The sequence below is a fragment of the Schistocerca americana genome, chromosome 1 (assembly GCF_021461395.2).
Source record: "Schistocerca americana isolate TAMUIC-IGC-003095 chromosome 1, iqSchAmer2.1, whole genome shotgun sequence".
NCBI lineage: Eukaryota > Metazoa > Arthropoda > Insecta > Orthoptera > Acrididae > Schistocerca > Schistocerca americana.
In genome coordinates this window covers 1,034,239,242-1,034,260,691 of record NC_060119.1, presented here as the reverse complement: position 1 = coordinate 1,034,260,691, position 21,450 = coordinate 1,034,239,242, and positions in this window count along the sequence as shown.

Sequence of the window (21,450 nt, the reverse complement as noted above, 5' to 3'; positions counted from 1 at the left end):
TTTACATTTTATGCTTCAGTACAACAGCTCATCTTCAATATTTTCTTGTAGCATTGAGGACAATGGGCATTAATCTCGATTTTGCGGAAGTTTTTCTTCTCCTGTTTGCCAATTATAGATTAATTTCTTACATGCAGGTGTTTCTTGTTTTCTGGCACAATATAGACATTACTTATGGCTATCAGTTTTTGCCTAATCTGCTTTTATGTAGAATGTGTCCAGTATGAAATTTGCAAATATTGCACTTGAAAGTTTTGAAGTGACTGCAAATTGCAGTGAAACTGCAATTAAGATGGAATTTCACATCACAAAATTACGTTGGGATTATGTTTCATGAAACTGTCATACATATGTCTCATCATAACTGTATGAGAGCTGCTGCAAATAATAATAAAAACAGAGATGAAATTCTCAAATGAGTATCAAAGATAACTTGCATAGGTATGACTGCTGAAGTGTGTTTAATACAGTGTTACAGTAGCAAAGATTTAATGTTTTACAGTGGATCCACCATGTAGACGTGTTGTCTTGTTCACTACAATGTTATAATTTCCATTATACTGCAATGATATGATGTGCAATAATGGTCTTGTGTAAATAAAGAAATCACAGTTCACAGTTTTAAATAATTTTTTTGTACAAAATAGAACTGCCACATGCATATCCTTTTTAACTCTTAGATTTCCATGAGTGTTTATAGTCTATATATTGGAAGGAAACATTCCACGTGGGAAAAATTATATATAAAAACAAAGATGAGGTGACTTACCGAACAAAAGCGCTGGCAGGTCGATAGACACACAAACAAACACAAACATACACACAAAATTCAAGCTTTCGCAACAAACTGTTGCCTCATCAGGAAAGAGGGAAGGAGAGGGGAAGACGAAAGGAAGTGGGTTTTAAGGGAGAGGGTAAGGAGTCATTCCAATCCCGGGAGCGGAAAGACTTACCTTAGGGGGAAAAAAGGACAGGTATACACTCGCACACACGCACATATCCATCCACAAAAATGATCGCTTAGCAACAAATAATCCTGGAGCTAATAATGTGCATCAAAATGAGTACAGGGATTAGTGAACACAGGGATTTCATAGTGAGATTGAATACTGTAGCCCATAAATCCTCCAAAAATAAATGAAAAGTATACCTATTCAAAAAATCAGATAAAAATTCACTTGACACCTTTCTGAGAGACAATCTCCATTCCTTCCAACTTAACAATGTAAGTGTCGAGCAGATGTGACTTGAATTTGGAGTAATAGTACTGATATCAATTGAGAGATTTGTACCAAATAAAATAAACTACGGAGCTGATCCCTCTTTGTACACAAAACGGGTCAGAACACTGTTGCAGAAATAATGAAAAAAGCATGCCAAATTGAAATGAATGGAAAAACTCGAAATTCGTTGCAGACTTCAATGCAAGATGGTTTTAATAGTTTCCACAATGAAACTTTGTCTCAAGTCGTGGAAGAAATTCCAAACTCCAGAGAGTTTCTGGTCATATGTAATGTATGCCAGCGGCAATACACAATAGCAAAGAAAATACTATCGATGATAGTCAGTGAACTATAATAACAGTGCTGTCAAAGCAGAATTACTCAATGCAGTGTTCTGAAATTCCTTCATCAAAGAAGATGAAGTAAATATTTCAGAATTCGAATCAAGAACATCTGCCAACATGAGTAACTTAGAAGTAGATATTCTTGGAGTAGTGAAGCAACTTAGATCACTTAATAAAAGCAAGTCTTTCATTCCAGAATGTATACCAGTTAGGGTTTTTTCAGAATAAGCTGATGCAATGGCTCCATACTTAGCAATCGTATACAACCACTCGCTCATGAAAGATCCGCACCCAAAGACTGGAACATTGCACAGGTCACACCAGTACTCAAGAAAGGTTTTAGGAGTAATCCACTAAATTACAGCTCCATGTCATTAACATCAATATGCAGTGGAACATATGTTGTATTTGAACATTATGAGTTACCTCAAAGAGAACAGTCTATTACCGTAGCCAACACGGATTAGAGAACATCGTTCTTGTGAAACACAACTAGGTCTTTACTCACACAAAGTTTTGAGTGCTATTGACAAGGGATTTCAAATTGATACCATATTTCTACATTTCCAGAAGGCTTTTTGACACTGTATCACACAAGCGGCTTGTAGTGAAATTGCTTGCTTATGGAATAACGTCTCAGTTATGTGATTGGATTCATGGTTTCCTGTCAGAGAGGTCACAGTGTGTAGTAAGTGATGGAAAGACATTGAAAAGATATCTGTATGGTGCAAAAATTGGCAATTGACCCTAAATAATCAAAATTGTGAGGTCACCCACATGAGTGCTAAAAGGAATCCATTAAACTTCAGTTACACAATAAATCAGTCAAATCTTAATGTCATAAATTCAACTAAATCCTTTGGAATTACAACAATGAACAACTTAAATTGGGAAGAACACATAGAAAATGTTGTGGGAAGGTAAACCAAAGACTGGGTTTTGTTGGTAGAACATTTATATAATGTAACTGTCTACACTTTGCTTGTCTGTCCTCTTTTGGAGTAAAGCTATACGGTCTGGGATACTTACCAGATAGGATTAATGGAGTGCGTTGAGAAAGTTCAAAGAAGAGCAGCATGTTTTGTATTATTGTGAAATAGGGGAAAGAGTATCACTGACATGATAAGGATTTCAGGTGGACATCATTAAAACAAAGGCATTTTTCATTGCATTGGAATCACCAACTTTCTCCTCTGAAGGCGAAAATATTTTGTTGATGCCAACCAACATAGGGAGATATGATCATCTTAATAAAGGAAGGGTAATCATAACTCGCACGAAAATATATAGATGTTCACTTTTCCGCACACTGTTTGAGATTGGAACAAATAGAGAATTACTGTGCATGTGGTGCAATCAACCCTTTGCCACACACCTACTAAGTATGATTTGCAGAGTATGCATGTAAATGTAGATGTATATCCCTGGCTTTCAGTATGTCATGTGAAAAAAGCAGTTAGTTAATTTCACGTTCCATGGATCGTCTGCACGGTAAATTGAATTGTATGGAATGAGTCATTTTACATTTGCATCACATAATGATTTGTAAAGATGGCTACATGCTGTATATTTATAAGTTTCTTTTTGTTTTCTTTCTTTCTTTTTTGGTTTTTAATAATGGGTGAGTTAGCAAATCCTACCCACTAACTTTTACGTATTGCAATATTTTTCTGTCAGAAATTTGATATCAGCTGGTAAGTGATCAAAAATTTTCATCACAGCATTGTGCACTCCTTTTTGTGCTAAAGACAATGTTAATGTGAAGTAATTGATGTCATTTTTCCTTCTGTTATTGTAATTACAAATATCATTGTTCCTTTTGAACTGTAGTGGATTATTTACAACAAATTTCTTGAGTGAATAAATATATTGTGAAGCTATAGTCAGAATGCCCAACTCGAACAGATGTCTAAAAGATCATTGTGGGTGAGCACCACATATTTTTCTTACAGCACTATTTTGAACAATGAAGACTTTCTTTCTTAAAGGTGAGTTACTCCAGAACTTTATTCCATATGACGTTATTGAATGAAAATATGTAAAACATGTCGATATACTGATTCGTCTCTCCCTAAGATTTGCAATGATTCTAAGTTTCGCTGTGGCTGAACTAAGCTATTTTAGGAGCTCCAAAATATGCTTTTTTCAGCAAAATTCTCTTCAATATGAACAAATTTTAAAGCTTCCAACCTATCTCTTATTTCATCACCGTGTGTTATGCTCATCAGTCCCATAAAGCCTCAGTGTATCTAGGAGAATGTTGTGATTAAAACAGTCAAATGCTTTAAACAAGTTGCAGAAAATACTATCAGGTGTTATTTTGTTATTTAATGCTTGTAAAATTTGGTGAGTGAGCATGTAAATGGCTTACTCAGTAAAGCAACTCTTTTGAAATCCAAACTGTGATTCCTGAGGATATTATTGTTGCTCTGGTGGGATACTATTCTAGAACACATCATTTTCTCAAAAATTATGGAATGTGTCAGTGGGGAAACAGGTTTGTAGTTGCTGATATCGCTCATATCACCTTCCTTATAGAGAGGTTTATAAATGACACATTTTGACCTCTCTGGAAAAGTGCATTGAGTTAGTGAAGTGTTACATATTTCAGACATGATGAGGCTTATTATATGGGAACAAGTCTTTAGTGCTCTGTTGGAAACACCATCAAATCCAGATGAGCTTTTATTTTTGAGAGAATATACGACTTTTTTTATTTCAGAAGAAGAAGTTGCTGATACACTAAAATGATTGAATTTTATGAGAGTTGCCTTTTCTGTATACTGTTGTGATTTTTCTCTGGAACTGTTTGTCCCTATATTTTATACTATATTTAAGAAATAATTATTAAATATATTTCTTACCTGTGATTCATCATTTACAGCCCTTCCATGAAATTCAGTAGTGACATTACAATGTTCTGTGGCCAATTGTTCTGTCTCTTGTTTCATTACAATGCATATAGTCATAAGCCTATTGCTGGAATTACTGATTTCTGACATTATGTGTGTGATTGTTTTAATAACTTTTCTCAGTAATTTTGAGTAGTTTTTGTAGTGTGCAACTACTGCTGGACCTCTACTTGTTCTAGCCATTTCCCTTTACCTTTCATAAAAAGCTTTGATCCCCCTAGTGTTTCACAGTGTATAACATGGATATTTACTGTCCTTTCTGATTGCATTATATGGAAAGCTGTTTCAAATAATGATATAAATTTATCATGAACATATTAAATTCTATGTCATAATTTGCTTCACCATAAATTTTGTCCCAGATCATCTCTTGTAAACTGGAAAACATTTGTTCTATAGCCATTAATTATTCTACCTGATTTCCACTGAGAAGTACAAGACTGTAAGGCACTATCTAATTTATCCTAACTACCTGTGCATCATGAACAGAGAGGGTATTTGTTACCAGGTATACAGTTATTTTCTTGCTTTGAACATCAAAGAAAACATTACCAACTAGGGTCCAATGGTCTTTCTCCACCTATGTTGGAAGGGTTATTACTGAGATCAAATTGTAGGATCCAAATAAAGTTTCAAGATCATTTTTTCTATCAGAATCCTTCAGAAAATCTACATTGAAATCATGACAGGCTATTAACTCCTTTCTGCTACTTGACAGACAGCATAGTAAGGAATACAAATTCCTCATAAAGAGTTCAAAATTCCCCAGTGTGGATATATAAATAATTACAATTAAATGTGAACTATTTTTCAGTATTAACTCACGAGTACAATATCTGTGAGCTGATCACTACAAGATCTCAATGTTTTTGAACTTGTGTTCTGTCTTAATATATGTAACCACTCCTTTTGCCACTTTAGTTCTAAGTGAGTAAGATGCTAGAACATAAGCTTCTATATTTAACTTCCCTAACCCTGAGGTTATGTGTGCTCAGATAGAAAAAGTATATCTATCTTTTCCAAACAGACAAGAAGCTCTTCTACCTCACTGTTCAATCCTCTTATATTCTGATGAAATAAACTATCCTTCTGTTTCTATGTATTCTTAAGCAATTTATGAGACTCTTCCATTAATTTAACTTCTTTCATAAGAGTGTATCTGAAAGCTAATTCTAACTTATAAAAGCTACCTCTCCAACACAAGTAACCACAGCGATCCTAATTTGATTGAAGGTACCACAGTACCCCCCCCCCCCCCCCCCCCCTCCATGTACATATTCTTCAAGAAGCTTAACAGTTGCACCACCTCCAACAAGCACTGCACTCACATCAGATTTAATTTCAGTCAGCAGCAGCCAACTAAACTCATTGTTTGCACAGCTCCTAGCAGTGTTAACCCAGGGTTGGCCATGGTATTGTAGAACCTCCACAAAACTCACACTTGTGTTATAATTGTAGTACCCAAAACCAACCGCGGGAATGCCTTGGGCTGTGGATCAGAGCCGCCAGGTGGGGAAGCTGCCGGCAGTGGAGCACGCACCACCGGGTAAACACATGGACGAGTCGGACGACAGACCAATGACAACTGACAACAACCGACAACGACCGATTATGACTGACACAACAAGGAAGAGATAAACAATGGAGGCTTGTAGAACCCCAATACCAAATACCTACAGTAAATCCACTCGGAACCAGAGCCAGCCAAATGTCAACAATGAGCAACAACCAGAACGCAGTACCGCCGAGATAGAGATGCAGTCCAGAGTGAGTACTAGACTGACTGCACTAGGGCAGAGCGGGGTCCCTATATGCAAAACTGGAGGGAGCGGCTATTGGCCGTGGTCTGCACGTGGTGTAGCAGTGGCGCCCTCGCTGTGCGAGAGCCACTGCATGGAAAACCGGAGGGAGCGGCTATTGGCCGTGGTCTGCACGTGGTGTAGCGGTGGCGCCCTCGCTGCGCAAGAGCCACTGCACGGAAGAGCCGCCGTGAATGCGGAGCCCTCTATGGGCTGACCATGTCCATTTGTTCTGGCATGTGTTCGACTTCTGCGGCGGGAGGTACTAGATCCCTCCCCTCCCCCCGAAATTGGTGCATAGGGGTGGAAATGCCCCGGACAATGCCGAGGCAGGCAGAACGAGGGCACGGGTTGTAATACGCCCAGAGGGACCACTGGGGGGAGGGGAAGGCAGACTGTCTGCGGCCTCCATCAAGGTGTCACCAGAGGGCAGGGGGTCAGAGGGCGTCTCTATACCCTGGCGAGGCGGAAGGGGCGTCTGCAGAGCCGGCGAGGAGATGGAGGTTGAAGGGAAGGGCTCCGCCTCGAGGGACGTGTCCGCACTAGGAAGCAGGGAAGGTGTGGGGAAGGAATCAAGCCGGGGGCCCAAGGGCGGAGTTGGTTATGGTGGCGACACTCAAGCCCCCTGTGTGTCTATATGGTTGTCACACACCGCTGCCGTCACCATAGCGGGCGTCCAGCCATAGGAGTGGGCCCACATGGCCATGCGCGGGGCATAGTGCTGGGAGGGGCGAGAGCGGGGCCCAGAAGGGGATGGTGTCAGCAGGTGGAGGAGGGTCCGAGGTTGTCGCCCGTGAAGGAGTTCAGCAGGACTATGACCGGCCACCGGCGTAGTGTGGTAGGTGCTTAGAAACAAGGTGAGGGCTGAGGTGGTGGCCGACGGCTCCACTGATTTCATGAGCTGCTGTTTGAAAGTGCAGACCAGGCGTTCCGCCACGCAATTAGATGAAGGATGGAAGGGGGGAGAGCGAATGTGTTTGATACCGTTAGCTGAGCAGAAGTTCTGGAAGGAGGACGCCTTGAATTGGGGCCCGTTATCTGCGATCCTGTCCCAGGGTTGGCTGGGTGTTGGCCAGGGCGTGAAAGATTGTGGAGGACTAGCCTGATGACGCGCACACACTGTGCAACCACGGACCAGGTGCTCAATGTCTCCATCGATCCCTGGCCAATAGACATGTCGTAGAGCCAACGCCTTCATGCGAGACATCCGCCAGTGTCTGCAGTGTAACAAGTGCAGGACCCGGTGGCGTAAGTCCGGAGGGATGACCACCCGATGGGCGTCTGAGTCTGTGGACAACAGGAGGACGTCCTCCACTACTGAAAGTCTGTGTGAGATGTGACACCATGGGCTGAAGTCAGTTTTCAAACATCGGGTAACGTAGGGAGGCCAACCATGGGTCACATAGCGGAGGACTTGCCGCAGAATGGGGTCCCTGTGCGTGGGCGGGCGGAGTCGATGTGGAAGCACAGGACTTCCTGCTGATTGAACGCCGGATCGGGTCCTGCTGGGAGACGTGAGAAGGCACCTGCATTAGTGTGTTGACTGGTGGGCTTATAGCGGATGGTGTAAGTGTAATTATGCAAGAACAACGCCCAGCGCTGAAGACGCTGAGCTGTCCGTTCTGGGAGGTGCGAATGTGGCCTGAAAAGTGACACTAAGGGCTTGTGATCCGTGAGGAGGGTGAACTGCACCCCAAACAGGTACATGTGAAATTTCTGAACTGCAAAAATAATGGCAAGAGCCTCCTTTTCGATCTGAGAGTAATTCCTTTGTGCAGGGGTTAACATCTTGGATGCATATGCCACAGGTTGTTCCGACCCACCCTCATTCCTGTGTGCCAGGACTGCACCAATCCCGTACACTGAGGCATCGGCCGCCACCACCCAGGGACAATCCGGAGAGAAAGGCATAAGGCAAGGGGCAGTTTTCAGCATTATCTTCAGGCGGGCGAAAGCCTGATCGCAGGCAGAAGTCCACCTGTAAGGCCCTTTGCGATGCAGGCGATTTAGGGGATGCGTGACATGGGCAGCTTGGGGTAAGAACTTTAAGTAATAATTGACTTTCCCCAAAAATACCTGGAGTTCGAATAAGTTTTGTGGACGGGGAAGGGCATCGGCCATCGAGGGCTGCAACATTGTGGTCCAAAGGGCAAATGCCATCTTTACTGAGCCAATGTCCTAAGTACTCCACTTCCGGTTGAAAAAAACTGCACTTCTCCAGCCGACAACGTAAACCCGCAGCCTGCAGGGCGTGAAATAAGTTACTGAGGTTGCACAGATGTTACATGGCACGTGCATCCCATAACTAAGATATCATCGAGGTAATTGACACAAGCCGGTATTGGTTGCGTAAGTTGCTCGAGATACCACTGGAAAATCGTAGGGGCAGAGGAAATGCCAAACAGAAGACGCTTGTATTTATAGAGACCGAATGGCGTGTTGATGACGACGATGGCCTGCGATTCCTCATCCAACGGCAATTGGTGGTAGGCTTCTGCCAGATCAATCCTAGAAAAGTACTCGCCACCTGCCAGTTTAGCAAGAAGGTCTTCCTGTCGAGGAATGGGATAAGTTTCAACCAAAGACTGAGCATTGATTGTAGCCCCAAAATCCCCACAAAGCCAAAGCGATCCATTGGGTTTCTTGATGACCACTAAGGGTGTTGCCCAGGCACTCGATTGTACTGGCTTGATAACCCCCACAGCCTGGAGCCGATCAAGTTCCTGCTTGACAGCCGCACGCAAGGCTACCGGAATAGGCCGAGCCCGACAAAAGCGAGGCCATGCATTCAGCAGTAAAGTGATGAGTGTCTGGAAATCAAAAGCGCATCCCAGGACTGCCAAAAACAGGGAGGAAAATGACGCGCACAGATCGTCTAGGTCCTGAAATAAAACCGTAGTTGAAACGAACTGCACTTCGTGTTGAATGGAAAAGCCGAACCGTGTAAACGCATCTAGTCCAAAAATGCCCGAAGCCGACGGGTGGTCCACCACAAAGAGGGTAAGCGGCCGGGGAATGTTTTTGTAGATGGCCATAACAGAAAACTGTCCACGGAGAGGGATGGAACTGTCGCCGTAGTCGACCAACCTCCGAGAGGGTGGGTACAATTCGGGAGACCCGAGATGTGCATAAGTCGTCAGATTGACCAAAGAAACAGTGGCCCCCATATCGACCTGGAAACGGACGTCCTTGTTAAAGATGCGTAGGGAGAGGAATAACTTTTGAGCCAATGTGTCGGTCCGAGGGGCGACTGTGTGTAAAGCATGGACGGCCTCCTGTTGGCCTGAAGGGGTGGGACGGGGGCGGGTTGAGCGGCTACAACAGATGGATCAAAGGTGGCCTTCTTTCTCACAGAGCGAACAGGTCTTCCAGCGATGGGGACAGTCAGCTCGAGTGTGGGCTGAGGAGCACTGGAGGCACGACGGGGGGGGGGGGGGGGGGGGGGGGGGGGCACGCGGCCAACGTCGAGGGGCGATTGGTGGTTCGGACGCCATAGAGACGTCAGACAGCGAGGAATCTCGATGGTGGTGCCCTCTGGAGACTGCGCCCCGTCGACGGCGGGAAGGAGTGGATTGGGAAGTGGACTCAACCGCTGGCACATGGGGCCGCGCCATGAGATGTTCCTTCGCGTGGGGAAGCACGCACCACCGGGTAAACACAAGGGCAAGTCGGACGACAGACCAACGACAACCAACAACGACTGACTATGACCGACACAACAAGGAAGAGATAAACAATGGAGGCTTGTAGAACCACAACACCAAACACCTGCAGTAAATCCACTCAGAACCAGAGCCAGGTAAATGTCAACAATGAGCAATGACCAGAACGCAGTACCGCCGAGATAGAGACACAATCCAGAGCGAGTACCAGCCTGACTGGACTGGGGCAGAACGGGTCCCTATATACGAAACTGGAGGGAGCGGCTATTGGCCGCAGTCTGCACGTGGTGTAGTGGTGGCGCCAACGCTGTTCGAGAGCCGCTGCACGGAAGAGCCGCCGCGAACACGGAGCCCTCTATGGCCTGGCCACGTCCATTTGTTCTGGCACGTGTTCGACTTCCACAGCGGGAGGTACTAGAATAATTGCTGCTCCTATTTCATCCAGGACTATCTTTAGCCAAACCATTCCCTGCTCCACCTACTATGACAACCTCATCTTCTTTGTCAAAACATTTACAAAAATTTTTTGTGGTCTGTGTCACCTGGTTAACACTACACTTGACTTCATAATACTTGTGACCTGGTACTCTGTTCCTAATTTGTCCTGTACCATCTGGCCTACACCTCTACCATGGATACCGTATATCAGCAAGTTCTTTTCTGTTTTGGTACTGACTTACACTTAGTTATTTTTAGTCTCTACAAGTTGAGTTTCATTTGATTGGTGTTTTCAGAATCCATGCTGGTTTGCATGGAAGAGGTCATCTCTTCAAAACAGGTCAGTATGTTTGAGCTCAGAATACATTCTAAGATTCTACACCAAATGGATCCCAGTGATACGGATTCTGATGGGCCCTGAAGTTTTGTTCATTTTAACAATTTTAGCTGTTTCTCAAGGGTACTGACACTAATATCTATTTCCCTCATCTTTCCAGTGATATGAGAAGTAAACTGGAGCAATACTCTTGAATATTTTAAAATGGAGTTAAGAAGTTCTGCTTTTGCTTTGCCACCCACAGTTTTAATTCCTGTCTCATCCATGAGTGTCTGGACATAAACTTTGGTGCCACTACAGCCTTTACATATGACCAGAATTGCTTTGGATTTTGAGAAAGATCTTTCAACAGTATTCTGCTATTGCAGCCACCAAAGGCTTCATGCACTGCTCTCTTGATAACTCAACACATTTCATTTAGCATCTCTCTATCTGTAGCCCTATGCTTACTTCCATCAACAATTAATGTTGGTAAATAATTAATACAATATTACAGGTAATGCAAAACTACTTCCTACCATATTAAGGTTTATAAAAGAAGACCACTACCACACCAAGCTACATCTGCCACTGCTATTGCACTACAACTTTTTCCCTTCTATGTGTCAATACTGTACACTATAACTAGCTAAAATATAACTGAAATAACAGCAATTTCTGTATGACACATTTCACAAGGCACTGCATCACTCCCTATCCATAGGCAAACTCTGCCTGTTCCTTGTGCACTGAATGTCATGGTGGAATTCACCTCTGTCATGATCTGTTGGCTCCCTGGTTCACAGAAGGCTCATTCTGTTACAGTTTAAAGTTCCCCCACATGCTGCCAAGGTTGTTTCGATTGAGCTGCAGAAGTTTCACTGGGAAGCCCTTATGCATCCTCCATACAATCCCGATCTCTCCCTTTGTGTCTTCCATATTTTTGGAGCCCTGAAGAAAGACATTCATGACTGTCACATTGCTTCAGATGAAGAGGTGCACACCCCTACAACCACAGTTTAGTAGGCAACATTTCTTCAATAAGGCATCGACTGTCTTGTCTCACAGCTGGATAAGTGTATTAACAGTTATGGTGATTACCTTTAAAATAATGAACAGATTACTTACTTTTTCCATAAAAGAGAGAGAGAGAGAGAAAAGCTCTTGCAATCTATGTCCTCAATTATCTGCTGAATGTATTCTGATCTCTGTCTTCCTCTACAGTTTGGACCCTCTGCAGCTCCCTCTAGTGACATGGAAGTTATTTCCTGATGGCTTAACAGATGTCCTATCAACTTGTCCCTTCTTCTTGTCAGTGTTTTCCATATATTCCTTCCCTCTCTGATTCAACACAGAACCACCTCATTCCTTACCTTATCAGTCCACCTAATTTTCAACACTCATCCGTAGCACCACATCTCAAATGTTTTGATTCAATTTTTTTTCAGTTTTCCCACAGTCCATGTTTCACTACCATGCAATTCTGTGCACCAAATGTACATTTTTAGAAATTTCTGCCTCAGATTAAGGCCCATGTTTGATACTAGAAGACTTCTCTTGGTCAGGAATGTCCTTTTTGCTGGTCTAGTTGGCTTTTTATGTCCTCCTTGCTCTGTCCATCATGGGTTAGTCTGCTGCCTGGGTAACTTCATCTACTTCAAGACCATCAATCCTAATGTTAACTTTGTCACTGTTCTCAGTTCTGATACTTTCTATTACTTTCACCTGTCTTCAGTTCACTCTCAATCCATGTTCTGCTCATTAGACAGCCCATTCCCCTCAGCAAAGCAATGACCCAGCGAATCTTATCAATGATATCCTTTCACCTCAAATTTTAATTCCATTCTTGAACCTTTATTTTATTTCCAAGCATTGCTTCTTTGAAGTATAGATTGAACAGTAGGGGCAAAAGACCACATCCCTGTCTTACACCCTTTTTAATCCAAGCACTTCACTCTTGGCCTTCCACTCTTATTTTTCCCTCTTGGGTCTTGTACATGTTGTACATAACCCATCTCTCCCTATTGATCAGAATTTCAAACAGCTTGCACATTTTGACATTGCAGAACACTTTCTTCAGGTCTGTTACCACCTTCACAAGCATAGTGGAAATACGGAAGCAACTTAGAGCTGGTAAGCTAGAACACACAGTCCTGGAGTGAGAGCCACTTCACTTTTAGATCAACAATTTATTAACAAATAAACAAAGTAACAAACAATTTCTCACTGAGAAAAAAAAACTGAAATTTACAAGGACTACCCCACTGCAGCAATTATTTTGTTAAAATTAACATATACTGAATAATAAATAAGCTTAAGGGCATTAGCCCAGCAACTATTTTTTTTTAACACCAGCTAACAACTGTGGGGAGCACCCCACTGCAGTAATTACTCTTTGTCATGGCAATGCTGAATATTAAATACTGTAAAATATTATGACTTTTCTGACAATGAAATTTACAGGCACTAGCCCACAGCAGCAATTACTCTTTCTTGAAAAGAATGTATTGAACTTCCAGTGAACTTAAAAGCAGCAGATCACTGGAACAGAGTTGCCTTCAAAGAATGAATTGTTGTATACACCCTCTGCAAACTGTCTGACCATTAACAGTGTATGACATACTTTGACAAGAAGCAAAATTCAACTCCATTTATGAATGCTACAACCTTGGCATTTATTACCAAAGCAGTAACAGGTTTATACAGTGCTTATCAAATGAGCTGATCACTGCTAACAGATAGCAGCACATATTCTCTCAATAGAGACATACATTGAAATGCATTCATGAGCACTAACACCCAGTGACAAATACTATCAAATAGAAGTGGCTTGTGCTAGCTGTTTCAATGAACTTTTCCACCATTAACACACTGTAACATTTATGTTTTAAGTTACAATGAATGTTCAAATGCATTGATGTGTGCTAACACACTATGATGGTTACCCTCAGAACAAAAACAGTTTTATACTTGCTATTAAAATGTCATTTTTGGTCATTAAAACACTGTGACATCCATTCTTTAACTTTCTAGAAATGTTCAGATACATTTACATACATTTACACACTGCGGCAGTTACTCCAAAAACAGGTTGTTACAGAAATGAGGAAATGTTCAAATAATTTAACCCACACAAATGCATCTCACATCATCATGATTTACCACCCTGGTCATGTGTGAACCACAAAATTAATGTTGCAAATGAGTGTATCACTGAAATATGCACTAACTTTAAGAATGTTGATACTGTAGATTGGAGAGAAGGTTCCATACAGTCCATGGACTTCATGTAAATACACCAGGAAAGAAATTGCTAGCTGAAAAAATATGTATTTGCATTTCGAAGAAGAGTGAAGAAAAAAAGTATAAGTATCAAACAAACAGAGATTAAGAAATGCTTTAGATGAGTTACAAGCTGTGCCATTAGCCAAACACAAATTACCAAGTGGTTTAAACCAATTAGGCAAGAAACAAACAATCAAGTCGTCAGCCAAACGAAAATTACGAAATGGTTTAAACCGAAGAGGACAGATGTGGATGAAGCAAAACTTATACAAGCTCCAGAAGTTAACTCACCTGCTGATTGCCACCAGCAAACAGAACCCACACACAAGAAAGATACTGAAAATTTTTTAGGTTAAGTGCTGTATTAGAAATGCCTTTAGATATAGAATCAGAAACGGTTTCAACTAAAGTTACTAAATACCCAGATTTTGCTATACTACACCATCACGTTCAGTCACTTACAAATAAAATTTCCATGTTGGAAGCACTACTCCAGTACGCACTAAATGTAGACATAATTTGCATTACTGAACATTGGCTACAAAATGACAAAGTAAAATTAACCTCAATCTCAGGATATAGTTAGGCAAGTCATTTTAGCTGAGAGTTTTCCAAACATGATGGCTCTGCTATCTTTGTGAAAGAACAAATAAAGTTCTGTGATGTCAGTAAAAGTTATATTGACTCAATTGAAAAAGACTTTGAACTTTCCATCACTAAACCGCCAGAGCTTAAGTTCTTAGTTATTAACATATACAGGGTGTTAGAGAAAGGTACGGCCAAATTTTCAGGAAACATTCCTCACACACAAATAAAGAAAAGATGTTATGTGGATAAGTGTCCGGAAATGCTTAATTTCCATGTTAGAGCTCATTTTAGTTTCGTCAGTATGTACTGTACTTCCTCGATTCACCGCCAGTTACCCCAATTGAAGGAAGGTAATGTTGGCTTTGGTGCTTGTGTTGACATGCGACTCATTGCTCTACAGTACTAGCATCAAGCATATCAGTACATAGCATCAACAGGTTATTGTTCATCACGAACGTGGTTTTACAGTCAGTGCAATGTTTACAAATGCGGAGTTGGCAGATGCCCATTTGATGTATGGATTAGCACGGGGAAATAGCCATGGCGCGGTACGTTTGTATTGAGATAGATTTTCAGAACGAAGGTGGCCCGACAGGAAGACATTTGAAGCAATTGATCGGCGCCTTAGGGAGCACGGAACATTCCAGTCTATGACTCGCGACTGAGGAAGAGCTAGAACGACGAGGACACCTGCAATGGACGAGGCAATTCTTTGTGCAGTTGACGATAACCCTAATGTCAGCATCAGAGAAGTTGCTGCTGTACAAGGTAACATTGACCACGTCACTGTATGGAGAGTGCTATGGGAGAACCAGTTGTTTCCGTACCACGTACAGTGTGTGCAGGCACTATCAGTAGCTGATTGGCCTCCATGGGTACACTTCTGCGAATGGTTCATCCAACAATGTGTCAATCCTCATTTCAGTGCAAATGTTCTCTTTACGGATGAGGCTTCATTCCAACGTGATCAAATTGTAAATTTTCACAATCAACATGTGTGGGCTGACGAGAATCCACACACAATTGTGCAATCACGTCATCAACACAGATTTTCTGTGATCGTTTGGGCAAGCATTGTTGGTGATGTCTTGATTGGGCCTCATGTTCTTCCACCTATGCTCAATGGAGCACGTTATCATGATTTAATACAGGATACTCTACCTGTGCTGCTAGAACATGTGCCTTTACAGGTACGACACAACATGTGGTTCATGCATGATGGAGCTCATGCACATTTCAGTCGAAGTGTTTGTACACTTCTCAACAACAGATTTGGTGACCGATGGATTGGTAGAGGCGGACCAATTCCATGGCCTCCATGCTCTCCTGACCTCAACCCTCTTGACTTTCAATCATGGGGGCATTTGAAAGCTCTTGTCTACGCAACCCCGGTACCAAATGTAGAGACTCTTTGTGCTATTATTGTGGACAGCTGTGATACAATATGCCACTCTCCAGGGCTGCATCAGCACATCAGGAATTCCATGCGACGGAGGGTGGATGCATGTATCCTCGCTAACAGAGGACATTTTGAGTATTTCCTGTAACAAAGTGTTTGAAGTCACGCTGGTACGTTCTGTTGCTGTGTGTTTCCATTCCATGATTAATGTGATTTGAAGAGAAGTAATAAAATGAGCTCTAACATGGAAAGTAAGCATTTCCGGACACATGTCCACATAACATATATTCTTTCTTTGTGTGTGAGGAATGTTTCCTGAAAGTTTAGCCATACCTTTTTGTAACACCCTGTATAGAGCACCAAGTGGAAACCTGTGAGTCTTCATGAATAAACTAGAGGTTCTGCTGAACAGGATGAGTAGACTCAATATGAAGATAATGCTTTGTGGGGATTTCAATATTGATTTTTCAAAAGACAGCAGCACCAGAGATGCTTTGATAAATAGACCAACACATTCAAAAGGATCTCTGCAATATGCTGCCCAACAAGATTAACAGAATGCACAAATTCCATTTGTTACGACTTCCACACCACTTGTTAGCAGCAGACACAGTGGCTGTGCCAAAAACTGAGTCGGCGTGGAGTTTTACAATTATTTATTGAACTTTCTTTACAATTTCTCCCTCATCATCGCTGCCCAGCCCTTCGGATCCCTCCGCCTGGCTGCTGCTGTGTAGATTCTCCGACAATGTGCACAAAGCGCGCCGCTGATCTCACTCGGGAGCCCCAGGCCACCAGTGCTCTGCTGAAGCCAGGATGCCCTGTGCTTGAGATGAACTTGTTGCTGCTCGGCATCCCAGTACGGGCACGCCCATGGAGCCGCGTCGCTGTGAGGTCAGCTGCCAATGCCTGCTGCACCGGCAGCTGGGAAGCTGTCAGTCGTGATGTCCGCGAGGTCCCATCATGGACGGACCATGCGCCGTGAGGGCAGGTTGCCGTGAAGTCCGGGCATCAGTCCCCAGCGGCACCTGTGACCAAAACCGTGGTGCAGCCGGTCGTGCTGGAAGTTCTCACTGTAATTAGTCAGCCATGGTGCCAACCGAACTCGGGCCGAACTCCAGAGCCGAAGTTGACATCTGGCGGTGAATGGAGGACTCCTGTGAGCTGGAACAGATTTCCAGATTCATCACCTACGAAGATTGAACATTCAGACATGGACCACGTCTGTCCTCACATCTGAACTGCTTCCTAATGGCTTCTGTCTGTTGCTGCCTGCACTCCACTATTTATATCTGGCAGGAGGATGTTTTTTACCCTCAATGATGGCTTCTTGTTATTACTCCCGCAGTATATTGCAGCGTAACTTAGCGTGCTGGCCTCACTTCACCTTACTCAGCACTCTCCAGGCTTCGCCCGGCGCTTGGTCTGTGTGCGTCCTTGCGTCAGTCTGTTGGTAGACTGCTGCTGTCAGCAAGGCTATCTGTGCCTGCTTACTTCACAACACCTCGGTCGCCAGCGTGCCTCTCTTTTGCCATTCTCCACTGTGTGAAGCAACGCTACATGTTAACTCTAGTTCTGTCCCATATTCTACTTCTTCCCTACATACATCCAGAATGCCCTGACTCATGCCCTACTAGTAATCCATTCTACAGGAATCTCATGGTGCAGTCTTACATTAACATGCTGAATCCTCTGTTTTAATAAGACATATACATCGATAAATACAATCAACATGGTAATAGTACTGGTTTCAATACCAATTGTCACCATGCTACGTTTCCGCCTGGTATCATACTCCTACACATGCCTTAATAATTGCTGCATTGAAATTTGACCTTTCTCCAAATCTAGTAGTTTATCTATCGTTTGCAGTAGTGTAGCATCAAAGGTGTTGTTAATACACATCAAATTTTCTCCTGGAGCAGTGGTGAATGATGCATCTGGCCAGTACAACGTCAGATGAGTATCTGTAACCTTGGTGACTCCCGTGACTGTCGCTGGTAAGCTGAAATGATTCTCTACTATTTCACAATTTGTCCTGTTGGTTAGCAAACCACTGTCCTATAATTCCACCTTCGTGGTTGCTGTCCAATTCCCATTGTCATAACACTTGGCTGATATTCTCTTCATAGCGAATACTGAATACAACCAATGCCTCCCATCATGCGAAAATGTGGCGTAGGCTTCACTATTATTCTCTGACACTCTGAAGCTTCTGCTTCTGCCCTAAGTAACTGGATCTCACATGACCCCTTGCCCGTGAAAACAACCCATAATGGACAAATGGAAACTGACTCCGTTAGACATCTACTCAACTCTAAACTTGACATAGTAGCATGAGTATCCCCCTCTTTAGAAATTACACAGTTGCTTCATCAGATCAGACGTGAAATTAGTACCTTGATCCGAGATTAAGGACTTGAGGTATCCCATACCTGAGTGACCAATTATTAACTAAAGCTTGTGCCACCATATTTGCTTTCTGATCTGGTAATGCGACCATGACTAAATAGCTAGAAAAGTGGCCAATCACTGTTAACACATACTTATTCCCTGCTGCACTCCTATTAAATGGGCCTAATACATCAATTCTGATTTCTTGGAAAGGTCTGTCTGCCTCTGAACTGTATGCCCTTCCCCATGCACTCACATCTGACCGGATAAGGATGCACTGTGTAACAGTGATACTGTCTCCCCACACTAGTTACTGGAAATCTAATCTCTATATACATCTTAATTAGATTTGTTGTTACCTTAATCCTAGACATATAATAAAAAAGTGACATATTCACTTCAACTATCAGCACTATGTGCTCTACCCCCTCTGGAAACTCTCACTCTGCCTGCTTCAGACTCTTTATAAATTTTTCTGGTGACATCAACGTCACACTCACCTGCCCGTGCAGTGTGTGATGAACTGCCTCTTGCAATTCATCCATCCTCACTTGTGCATCACCAATGCTGTTAACCATTTCCTGCAGCAATTTAGCCATTTCCAGCTTCCTTTCCACTATATCCAATCGTGTTTGTACCTGTTCCATATCTGCATTCAATAATTTCTGTGTTTGTTCTATTATGCTCGTAACCCTGTAGCCATCCCATGCACCACGCGTGTCACATTCAATAACTCTGTACCTAATCCCCAATCTCTGTTGTGTGTATATCCACTAACTTCCCCATGCTTTCCTCCCTGTCACGAATAACTGTTAAAGAATTGTTCAAACCCTCAATATCGTCTCTATCTGCTGTTCCAAAAATTGCTTTTAGCATCTTCCCACCTGCATTCAACCTACCCCTCTTTACTCTCTTTCTCCTCCCTGGAATCATGCTCACGACTTGGCACAGTTGTTCCCTTATTTCCTTACATGACCTATCCAAAGCCTCGTACTCTTCTTGCACATCCCATAATATTCCATTCTTAGATGCAACTGTTTCCACACTCGATACCACCTCCTGTACCTGCCGCATCTCGTTCCTTACCTGCAGGATGTTGAGTGCCAGCCGAAGCATCCACTCATGACTCGTGAGGACCACATCCGGTTGTTTCCCGAACAACACCCTACTTCGCAACGGCATCTCCTGTACCTGGCCAGCTTGTGTCAGCTGCCAGAGGACTACGCCCCATACTATCCACTTGTACCCCATCCTGCATCACCTACAGGATGGAGATAAAATAACCCTAGTCCATGCACAAAAATAATACACACATGATAATTACTGCTAACTATACATCCCTCGAACGCAACTTATACTTAATACCCGGTTTACTGTCTGCTTCTGGTGCTTCTTTTCGCTTTCTGCCAGAAGGAGAAGTACTTATACACAGATCTGCTACTCCCTGGAACGGCTTAACTCTACTAATGTGAACCACTATTGTCTTGGTAGGCAATTGTAATTTTGCATTAACAGGTGATGTCATTTCCGTTACCTGGTATGGTCCCTGGAACTTGTTTGTGAACTTCTTGGTTCTCCCTTTTGGAACATACGGATTAGCTAGTAGCACCCATTGGCCTACTCTGTACTGTGGCAACTTCCTCATTGTACCTCCCATCCATTCTTGTCATTCCGACGCTTTCGTGTTAGCTCGTCTAACTCTCTGCCATACTTCCTTAATGGTTTTCGCAAATTGCCTTACGTGCTCCCCCTCTGCTCCCAGCCTTGGACAAAGCATGTCAAAAGGTGATGGCATCTTCTGCACATACACCACTTTGTACAGCGATAATCCTGTCGACGTATGTACCTTATTATTATATGCACTGGTTACGAATTGCAAGTACACATCCCCTTCGGTGTGTTGACTATTTACATAGTGACTCAACATCTTAGTGATCATACAATGCACTCTCTCCATTCGTCCGTTTGCTTGCGGATGGAATGGACTAGTACGTAGTTTCTTTACCTTCATTAACTTACACAGTTGCTTCATCAGATCAGACGTGAAATTAGTACCTTGATCCGAGATTAAGGACTTGAGGTATCCCATACCTGAGTAACCAATTATTAACTAAAGCTTGTGCAAGCATATTTGCTTTCTGGTCTGGTAATGCGACCATGACTAAATACCTAGAAAAGTGGCCAATCACTGTTAACACACACTTATTCCCTGCTGCACTCCTATTAAATGGGCCTAATACATCAATTCTTATTTCTTGGAAAGGTCTGTCTGCCTCTGGTAATCTTTGAAGCTGAATCTTTTGATGGCTCAAATCCGCACGCTGTGTGCATGGCACACAGTTGCTGATATACTCGTCCATGTCTTGATGTTATGTCCTCCACCAAAACTTCTCCACTATCTGCCTATCCGTAGCTCTTCTCCCGCCATGTCCTGAGAGAAAACGGTCATGCACCTGTTGCAAAACTTCAGATCTTAACTCTGCTGGTACAACGGCGAGCGGGCTGCATTTTGTTGACCTGCAAAGTAACCCATCCTGTACTAGGAACTGCGGTTGCTTTCTGAATAATTGGCAATCACTATCCACAGCTTGTACCCTTTCCCACTCATCTTCTGTCACTCCTGTTACTTGTAATACTGCCACTTTCCTGCTCAATGAGTCAGCATTGGCATGTTTCACACCAGGCTTGTGTATTACCTCATAATTGAACTCACTGAGTTTCAGCACCCATCTCACTAGCCTACTCGCTGGGTCTTTCAGACCTAATAACCATTTCAGAGCTGAATGATCCATCACAACCTTAAACCTTGTACCATACAGATAACATCAAAAGTACGAAATCCTATATATTACCGCTAACAATCCCTTCTCCATCGTGGAGTAATTTTGTTCTGCCTTGTTAAGTTGACGAGACACAAACGCAATCAGATGTTCTTTGCCATTAATTTCTTGCCCAAGTATAACCCCAAGAGCGTGATTAGATGCATCACATTGTTGTATAAACTCCTTCAAAAAGTCTGAAAACTTCAAAACTGGATCTGATGTCAGTATCCGTTTCAACTCTTGAAATGCTTTCTCACACTCTGATGTC